General features: G+C 41.0%; 1 long non-coding RNA gene across 1 annotated transcript; it reads left to right on the top strand.

Annotated features, from left to right (window-relative positions):
• The first annotated feature begins 61 nt into the window (after nt 1–61).
• On the top strand, nt 62–6,722 carry LOC140917054 (uncharacterized). The gene is made up of 2 exons (XR_012160703.2): nt 62–1,045; nt 4,449–6,722. It is a non-coding gene; the product is annotated as an uncharacterized LOC140917054 (long non-coding RNA).
• Nucleotides 6,723–10,761: the final 4,039 nt, after the last annotated feature.

Below are 10,761 nucleotides of genomic sequence, written 5' to 3'. Positions count from 1 at the left end.
CCCGGCCGGGGGCCCCCACCCGGCGGCGGCGCCGCCAGCGGGGGCCAGCGGCCGGGGCCGGGGGGGGCTCCCCCCGCGGCCGGTGGTAGGCGCCGGTCTCTGGAGTCACGTGGCCGCCTGCCTTCTGTGACGTCGGGGCGGCTTCAGTGTTGCAGCGTTCGGCCCCTGGAATTCTGAGAACTAATTTGCTATTCGGTGACATAAGAGAGATCCAGGGCTGAGGCCACCCCGCTCTCGGTCGTGAAAGCCCCGCAAACACCGCCGGCCTCCTCGCAGTACACCAGATCCCCCCCCCCCAGCTCTGCTCACCCCCCCCCAGCAAAATGCGTTACAATGTAGGGGCCTGGGAGAGGGTGTTGGGGGGAGGTTTTCATAACGCAGGAGGGGGGGGGGGAAACCCTAATTAAAAAAGCAGGAGGAGGAGGCAGACAAAATCTCAGGCAGTCCGTAGGGAGGCGAGACACAGAACCGTTTAACGTTATTTTTTGCATCTGCTTGAGCAAGTTTCTCCTGTAAAAAGATCCCGGGATCCTGCTGCCTTGGACGCTTTTTGAAAAATAATCCGTCTTTTTTTTATTTTTTTTTTTAATGTTCCATCCACCTCTTTTTGGCTCTCACGATCGTGCAAGGGATTTACTTTCGACGAAAGAAGCTTCTTCCCCCCATCCCCCCCAGACAGATCTGTGTTTTAATTATGGTTTTGGCATTGCTTTTTTTCATGTGAGGAATATCCTTGTTCTTGAAAAGAAATAGACTCGGAGGGTTATGTTTTCGTTTGGTCCTTTTCTTTTTCCCCTCCTTCCCTTTCCAGGACTCTTCGCAGTTGTTGTCATTGTTGCTGATTCGTGCAAAATAGATTGTAAACAGTGTGTCAATAGATAGCTTCCTCTGGGTGGAGGGAAATGTCAAGCTACGGTAGTGTGGAATTTTTTTTATTACTTTTGGTTTTTTAAAGCAGCTGTAGACTGTTTCGGGAGGGAACTGTAAAGGCCTGCCCTGCCTTCTGCCTTTGCCATTGGAGGAGACTTCAGCCAGCAGTGAAAATGTAAAGACCTTCCAATCTGTGTTACTGATAGAGTTACTGGTGTGTGTGGTGGGTAGTGCGGAGAGGGCAGGGGCAGATTGTAAACGTATTATTATGTGGACCCTTTAGCCATATATATATATATATATAAGCAAATGCATTGCATCTTTATTTTCACTGTGAATCCACTCAGGCCTGGTCTGAGTGTGTACATGTCAGCTGATTTCTATTGCAATTATTTATTTTTTTCCCTGATCATTTTGGGGTAAAAGGATCCAGTATTTCTGGTGGCTACTTCCACATAACAGAGAAGGAAGGGGTGGACGGCCGTGTGTGTGTGTGTGTGTCTGAATGATGGTATTTCATGTTTATAACGATTAATAGAAATTTGTTCACAAGAAAAACCATCACAGGGTCACTGTGCCCTAGCTCCAGCTAACTTATTAAATTACAAATGAATTCCACAAAGGCTGCAACCCTAATACAAAGATATTATTGTACATTCTATGCTGCATTTTTTATTTGCAGCAAAGTCCCTGAACTGAAATGCTCAGATCTGCTTTAAAGTAGAAAAAAGAAGGAGAGCTTTACGACTAATACTCCATCTATTCTTTAAAATAGCCCAGTAGCAAGTCAGGTCTCATACTCAGACACTTGAGATGATACAGACATGCTTTAAAGACGTCTTCCCTGTAGTTAAAAAGTAATATATAATTCAACGCGAACAAGCATAGCTTTACTTAGATTGTAAGATCTCAGGGACAGGGAAGATGTGTTTATCTGTGTTTATCTTGTTTATCTGTGTTTGCAAAGAGCAGTGTAAATAAATGGTGCTATATAAATGGACTTAATAACAAATAATATAATGATGATAATAACTAGGCTTTTGTTTCCATACGAGATGGAATTTATGAAGAAAATCTCTGTTCTGTTTGTCCCGCTCTGCAGTCTGATCTTTTCTTCTGCGTGTATTGATCTGTTGGCTGAATGCAATGTTTGCAGAAAGTTAGGAAGGAGCTAAAAAAAATCCTAAGATTGAAGATTTATCATGATTGCTGTTCCAACTGGCATTTTACAGAGTTGAATTCTTGTCATGCATTTATGCTGCCAAATGTGGGGTTGCATCAGAGTTTCCATTATCAGCCCGCTGTTTACAAGGAGTTATCAATCAGCTATGAGCATTCCCTTTGGGCTGGGAACTTGATATCTAGGTTCTCAGCCTGGAAGCAAATAATAGATTTTATTAATTTTTCCTGGGAGTCCCATATTCTCTCCCTCCTCTCCATTTCGCCCTTGCCTTCTCATGGTTTCCCTTCACCCCCACCCAGTACCTTGAACATGCATTCCTTGGGCACCTAAACCCCCCATTAACTTTCCTTGAAGTTTCTTCCCCATACTCTGAAATGAGAGTTTTGAATGCGTAGGGAATGCAATATCCAGCATAGGAAAGGCTACATAGAATACCCTTCAAATCCCATGCATGCCACTCCTACATTGGCCAGAGGGGTCACCGCAGAGCAAGTCCGTCATTTGCTTTCTTCACAGCACATCTAGCCCCTGCTGGGCCTGGGAGTGAGGTCGGAATTCCACGCCAGATTTGTAGTCACATCTTGCAAAATGGCAAGGAAGTTTACTAATATTGACTATATGATGACATTCCTTTAGCTCAATAACTGTCTGCATTTTAAGATGAAACTGGCCCTTGAAGGGGGAATTTAACAGGAAAGTGGGCGGGGAGTGGAGTGGATATAAAAACATGTAAATAACCAAGTTGTTAACATTGACCTGCTATGCAAATGCTTTAATTTCTTGTATAATCTGGATCCAGTGCTTCAGATCTGATGCATGCAACCCTCCGTTCCCCCCATATTTCCTTTTTGGTCCTTACACACATATAAGGACTGTAGGAGCAGTCCTCACTATATCGACCTACATGGTTTGTCCATATTCCACGTCAATACAATAGTAAACATTAGATTTACATGAAGGACCAGGACAGCTCCTTTTGCAGTGTGTCAGATCAGTCATACCTAGGTTTCAAACCAGTGATGAAGACATGGTCACCCATCAGATTGATACCACTGCTTCTGACACAGGCTATAATTTATTGTATTAACCCTAGTATTCTAGTCAAAATGGCAATGGAGATAATTCTGCTGACTTAAAAATCCTCCTATGGTTGGGAAAAATTTATTCTTCACTTTCCCCTCCTGCAAAACTGCTGAGTTACTAGCCACCTGAGAGGCATGTCACAGGTGGCTTGGTTGTTTTCCCTGTCTAAACTACTTCTGGATGAAAAGCACCACATAAATGTAAATTATTATTAATAATAATACTTACCCCTCTACAATTACAATTCTAGATTTAAGGCCATAGGATATATTGATCAAGGATGGTAGATGGCCCTGAATACAGAATTAGTCAGTCCTACAGGGATACAGAATACGTTTTTATATGCAAGTATTTCATGTTGTCAGGTAAGCAACACATTTAAAGGGGTGGGCCTGATCTTTTGATAAATATATATATTTTTAAATAAATCTCAATTTTAAATTATTTTCATTTTTTTTTAAATTAGCCCCTTCAGGAAATAAATCCTACTTACCCAAATACTGTATACACAGAACCACCAGGTCTTTAAAAAAAAGTGCCAGAGGCAGAAACGTGACCCTTAAGAAAGGACACTCCGTCTTTGACACTTTTCCTATGGCAGTTATAGTCGGATTGTCAGCTGAGCTGTGGAAATCCAGCCCTTTTTATCAGCTTTGTGTCATAACATAAACATTATTTAAAGGCAGTTTAGTGCATGTAATTTTATAAAATAAGGGTGGATTGCACACTGCATAGAGCAGTGTATTCCCTGATTCAATTGCATTATCTTGTTTTCTAATCTAACCTACTTTTCTGTCCGAGGTTGGTGCTTTGCAGGAGCCTGTCTTCAGTGCAATCTGTGAGCCCTTTTGTGGGTGTCTGATTTCTGTAACATGTTTTGGTTTCCAGTATGAATGTAACATTCAAAGAATATCATGACACTACTCTAGGTGTATGCGATCTTATCTACCTGACATTTAGTTTTTTAACCGTCCATTCCCTTGATTTGCATAAAATCACACAGTCATAATTTTTTGGCATCATCATAACAAACTACTCGAGATTACCAGCTTGCTTTTGCTTGCTGCCCGTCAGCACAAATGCATGTTTTCCCCTTTTCTTTGCATCTGGACTAGGAGCTTTCTGGATTTATTAACATAGCACTTTCAAAAGGATGGACACTTCTGCCACTGTATCCGTGACAACAGCAAAGCTCTTTAATAAGTGTTATGGTTTAAGTTCAAAACCAAACAGCCCAACAGGCCAGGTTCTTGCATCTCATTCTGTTTTAGTTTATTGTTTTAAATATAGATCTCTTTGTTTTTATTTACAGGGAAAACCCTCAGAATACTCTGCCTGATCCCAGAAGACTTGCCCTGCGACTGCTGTGTTCATTACAAAACAATCCTGCAATTAAAATAAACTCCAAGAGCTAAACAAACTGCCCCTCTTGCTGATCATTTGTTGATTTCAGTTCCTTATGCTTAGAACAATTTTTCCCCCAGCACTGGTATCAGAAGTGGCAGCAGCTGGAGTTGTGGAAGGACCAGGGGGAAACACCCTAATGTTTGTAAACTACAGGAGAGGGGAGTAGGAGGGAGATATTATTATGTTAAATAGTGTTTTTATTGGAGTATTCATGATCTGGCAGGATCCTTCCTTCTGGGGAAAGGACTGGAAGTGGAAAAACTTGATTTGCATGGTAGGACCTGGCTTTTTGTACACACCCTCGGTACACCGGACCATACTAAACCAGCTATGAAGGCTGCTGCAGATCAGTCACAGTCCAAGAATGTGCATGGGGACTACACTGGTACTTTTCCATTCACATGCCCACAGTGGAGTGTCTTGTTTATTTCATCCTTCATGCAACAAAGGGACACAGGCTGCAGAAGGGGAGGGAGAGAGATTTTCAGCCTATCTGCCTAAAAACCTCCCTGTACTTTCAACTGGAAAAGTTATTATTCACTCATCCACCTAAAAAGAAACCACTCAACAGTTGTGTTACTGGTTTCACACATGTTATCACACTATCTCTCTCTAAATAAAACCTCAATTTTCAGATATCCTGGAGACTAAATCTAGAATACCAAGGCAATTGGATAATCAAGGCAATTGTCAATGTAATTCCAAGACAGTGAGGGCACTTGGCCCAGTGTCACACAACAGGACAGTTCAGATAATGAGACTTGGAGAACTGGATAATCATATTTTATCAGTAAATTTGGCATTAATGTATTATTGAGAAATTGTCCTGTTAATTGACAGATCTACTTTCCCGTCATTACTATGAGATTCATTGTGAAACTTGTCTGTCAAAAATTACTTTCCCCAGGTAAGTGTAAGAGTAGAATGTTTGCAGTTTTTCTATCTATCTATCTATCTATCTATCTATCTATCTATCTATCTATCTATCTATCTATCTATCTATCTATCTATCTATCTATCTATCTATCTATCTATCTATCTATCTATCCCTGCAAATACTTACAGCCAGGAAAGTAATTACACAGGATGTATGTAAGGGTATCTATTGTTCCCATCACCGTGTAAGTAGGCATCACAATTCTATGCCACACATACATGATCTTTGGTTTAAAAGGTAAATTTCAAACCCAAGTACTAGTGAGCATCCAGCCAATCACAGAAAATTATCCTTCCTCCTCTCTGCCCCCAATCAATTTTTAACCAATTACAGACCAAAGTCTGTGGGGCTTGGTTTGTTTTTTTCCTTTTCTGCTGAGTTTGTTGGTGATTAAGTAGAGCAAAATTAAGTGATTCACATGTAGTAAGGGAAATTTACGAAGACCTTGTACCACTGACCTATAACATTTTCAAATACAACCATACATTCCATACTCCCTTCCCCATGCCTTACCCCTATTTTTTCTTTTTTGCCTGCTGCTTCTTGTTAGAATTTGTCTCATTTGAAAATATTAAGCATGAGACTTGTGGAAATTTAAAACTCACCATGTATTTTAAGCTGTGCTAGAAGTGGCTTTTTTTTTTGGCACCTTTCTTAACAATCAACTAATGAGATTAAAAACAAAAGAAACGAACAAAATCCCTGAGATGATTCAAGCCTCGGTTACATAAGTGTTTGGTTTGCCTGAAAAAAATTGATCAAGGACAGTCTTTGAAACAGATTCTTATTTATTATTACTATCTATTTCTATTACAATAGTGCCTAGAAGGCCCAGCCAAATCCAAGGTAATAAAAGTCAGCTGTGGAAAACATTTTGATTTCATAAGAAGAACTTTGTGAACTAAGAAGTTTATCCAACAATATTTCCTATAGTGACAAAGGGCCTGATCCAAAAATGGAAAGACTCCCACTGAGTTCAATGGATTTGCATATGACCCTTAATTCTTATTCTAAGCTATTTTGATAGTTATTGTTTTATTAATTGTTTTGTTAGACAGCTATGTGGTTAATGTTATCTGCATTTAATTTTCTTTCTTCAAATAACATTTTAATGCTTTGTCTATACAGTTCTTTGAGTGATCAGTACAATTTTGGTTCATGGAATGTTTGTGACTATACTTAAACAAGAATTCAGTTAATTAATTGGAAGATATCAATAAATAAAGGGGGAAATGTCAATAATTTGTATGTCTCCTGGAATCCTTTAGTTCTGTGTATCCTTTTTAAAAGGATGGATGGTGCTAACAAACTTTATTTGGGAAAGCTTCATTTGTATCTGTCTATTTACAAAGTATTTTACAAATATTCTATTAGTAGATACAGAATTAAATAATACCAGGTAGACTGAATTATTAACTATATTTAGATACAGTAAATGGGTCACAACATTATTTGTGAGGATACTAGTAAGTGGGGAGGGATTTATTTTATTTTATTTTATTTTATTTTATTTGGAAGAGCTTTTTTTTAAGTACTTGGTAAAAAATTGAATTCTCTCCTCTTTTTCATGATGGACTGTAAAATGGCTGGGGTAATTTAAGATGATTTTGAGATGAATAATTCCAGTGGGGCTTCTCTGTGTTTTAAAGAATTAAAAAAATAAATAAAAGCCGCAGCAAGCAATAGTCAGTTGGATCTGACAGTGATGAGGAAGAATTCCATGGGATATATATCTGCATCGAGTATATGGTAAATACATTCTTCCCTATCTGTGGGCTGTACTGAGTAACCTATAATCCAGGGCATGGTTACATAGATTGTTATCAATCATATTTTAACTCCATATGTCCTAAAAAAATTATTTCCCTGTAAGATTATTTTTAACCAATTATTCCTCTAAAACAGAACTAAAAATCCAGCTGTCTCCAAAGAGTAAAAAGCAAAATCCAAGTGCTTTTTCTCCCCTTTCTTTGGTTTAAATTTCGCTCCCTTTTTTCATTCCCTTTCCAAGCCTCCCATCTGTTTCCCCAGATCCTGAGCGTCGAGTAAAGTGACTTCTGAAAGAGAATGTGCCACTTTGGCTTCCAAACTTCTCTGAGAAGCTGCTACCTCTCGCAAGCTTCCAAGGCTGGATCAACAAGTTAACCTTCAAAAAGATTACAAAGGTGCAAGTGGGCTGGTTGGGAGGTGAATCATTAAACAGGAGATGAAGTATATGACTGCAGGTTTCAGTTAAAGAGGCAGTTCACACACTCTCTCTTGGGCAAGGAAAGCCATCTCTTACTGGATTCCAGTGGTGTAGTGGTAAAAAAAAGAGATGGATAAATGAACCTAACTAAACTCTATATTCCCCAAAAGAGAAGTGAGTAAACTTGAGTGCACTACTTCTGGGTTCCCCAGTATCAAAGTGGTATCCACTCTGAATGGAAAGAGTTTGTTCACAAAACAAAAAAGGCCAATCTTGCCACCCTTATGCACACCAATAGTTCCATGGGCTTCAGAGCCCACCCCCCACCCCACCCCAGGAGGAATGGGGGGGCTGCTTCCATGAATACGGGGTGTTCTATATAACTAAGGATCGCAGAATCAGGACAATATGTGCAGAAAAAACTGTAGGATGGCATTAAATATTGGGCTGTGCTTGGGATTCATTTTATCCTGACCATGCTGGAATAAAGGGGCTTGAGTCTGATCTCCCTTAAACTACTGCGCTCCGCACACATCACATGAGTTATTCCTGATTTACACCAATGTGTGGGAGAGGAGAACTAGGCCTGGTCCTTTTAATAAATGGCCTCTTTTCTCCCCAAGGCAGAGGAAGTAGCTTGAGTGAAGTGCTACAGTTTGCCTGCCTTCTCCCTGCTTGTTCAGGCTTTGCATGTCACAGCTCCCTCCTTCGCTTCCCAAGGGGGAGTTTCCATGGGTGTCTCTTCCGTGTTTCCCCCAGGAACATAGAATGCTGCACATGGAGAGCAATGCACGTACTGGATGAGCCCAACTGATAGGCTCACATCACAGCTTCGCCTACGAAATCTCCCCCTCTTGGGATGCCGAGTGTTGGCATGTCACTGGCTTCCCGGAGCAGAAGTGAAAGCATAATAGACTGCTGGAGGTTAGAGATGGGTCAGGTCATCTGGCATATCGCGGGCTGCCAAAACAGGAAGGTTCCAGACATGATCTTTTTTTGATATTTTCCCCAGTCTAGTTTCAAATATCTCAGATTTGTACCTGAGCTGCTCATACACAACAGAGAAAGATGGTCCAGTGATTTGGGTGTTTAGTATTTAGGAGACGTGGGTTTAATTCCTTGCTGTGCTACACGCTCTCTAGGTGACCTCTTGCAAGTTATTTTGGCCTAGATCCTCAAAGGTATTTAGGTGCGTAACACCCATGGGAGTTAGGCACCTATGTACCTTTAAGGATCTGGGCCTTGGTCTCACTGTGCCTCAGTTCAATATCTGTAAAATGGGCCTAGAAGCACTGTCCTACCTCCCAGGGGTGTTGGGAGGAAAACTACATTAAAGGTTATGAGATGCTCAGACAGTTCATAACGGGAGTCATGTAAGTATGGTAGCTAGATGCCACCTACTACAAGTAAAATTATTCCACAGATTAATTTCACTCCTCTCTATACCTCCATATACCACTCTAAGTAATCCCTCCTGCTCCTGGGTTGTTTACACACCTTTCAGATTTTTGGTGCAATGTAAAAGAAGAAGGAATCTAAATACTATGGAATTGAGGTGTATTCCACTTTCTGCTCACATCTGCTGAAACCAGCCACCAAACCCCTCAGCTGGCAACACCTTGCAAGGTGTATTTTTATTTTGTAGGCAGTATTGGTGTCAGGGAGAAGAAAACTTTTGACACAGTCCTACATGACATTCTAATCAACAAACTCGAAGATTAAATTACTACAAGGTCGATGCACAAAGACTGTACTCAAAGAGTAGCTATCAATGGTTCACTCTCAGACTAGGAGGTTCCAGAGGGGTCCTGGAGGCGTCAGGCCTGGGTCCAGTACTATTCAATATTTTCATTAATAACTTGGATAATAGCATGGAGATTATGCTTATAAAATATATGGATGATGCCACCAAACTGGATAAGGTTGTGAGCACTTTAGGGGACAGGAATAAATGACCTTGACAAACTGGAGAACTGGTCTGAAAAGAACATCATGAAATTCAATAAAGATAAGTGCAAACGTCTATGCTGAGGAAGGAAAAATCAAATTCACAACTGCAAAATGGGGAATAACTGGCTAGGCAGTAGGACTGCAGAAAAGGATCTGGGGGTTATAGCAGATCACACATTGAATATGAGTCAACAATGTGATGCAGTCGCTAAAGAAGCTAATATAGTCCTGGCGTGTATTAACAGGAGTGTCACAGGAGGTAAGATACAGGAGGTAATTGTCATGCTCTGCTCAGCACTGGTGAGGGATCAGCTGGCTTACTGTGTCCAGTTCTGGGCACCTCACTTTCAGAAAGATGTGGAGGAATTGGAGAGAGGCCAGAGGAGAGCAACAAAAATGATCAAAGGTTTAGAAAACCTGACCTCTGGGGAAAGGTTTAAAAAATTGGGCATGTTTAGTGTTGAGGAAAGAAGACTGAGGGGGGGACCTGATAACAGTCTTCAAATATGTTTAGGGCGGTTATAAAGAGGACTGTGATCAATTGTTCTCCATGTCCACTGAAGGTCGGACAAGACATAATGGGCTTAAGCTACAGCAAGAGAGATTTAGGTTAGATATTAGGAAAAACTTTCTAACTATAGTAGTTAGCTAAGTAGTTAAGCTCTGGAATAGGCTTGCAAAGGAGGTTGTGGAATTCCCATCATTGAAGGGTTATAAGGACAGGTTGGACAAACATCTGTCAGGGATGATCTAGGGTCACTTGGTCCTGACTCAGCAGAGGGGGCTGGATTTGAAGACCTCTTGAGCTCCATTCCAGCCGGATGTTTCTATGATTCTAAGGTAGAGGGAAACGGTTGATTGGGTTATTCGGTGCTGGGGGAGGCTTCTTTTAAAATGTAAATACATACATTTAAAATTCCCCATGTACAAAATAATGAAGTCCCATCCTTGGTGACTGGCGGGCTGCGAGAGATGACTCTGAGCACCTTTTATAATTTTGGCAGGAGCCCAGATACTGCAACGATAGGCACCCTATGAGATCCCAGCTAGACCAAAACGAGTGGAGGATAATGGCAGGCAAAAAAGAACCCAGATTCCAGAGCATCCCTGAAGCTACTAGGCCAGCATTTAATTTGCCAGCTT

This window comes from Lepidochelys kempii, chromosome 9 (genome assembly GCF_965140285.1).
Source record: "Lepidochelys kempii isolate rLepKem1 chromosome 9, rLepKem1.hap1, whole genome shotgun sequence".
Lineage (NCBI taxonomy): Eukaryota > Metazoa > Chordata > Testudines > Cheloniidae > Lepidochelys > Lepidochelys kempii.
This window is presented reverse-complemented; position numbering and strand designations above follow the sequence as displayed.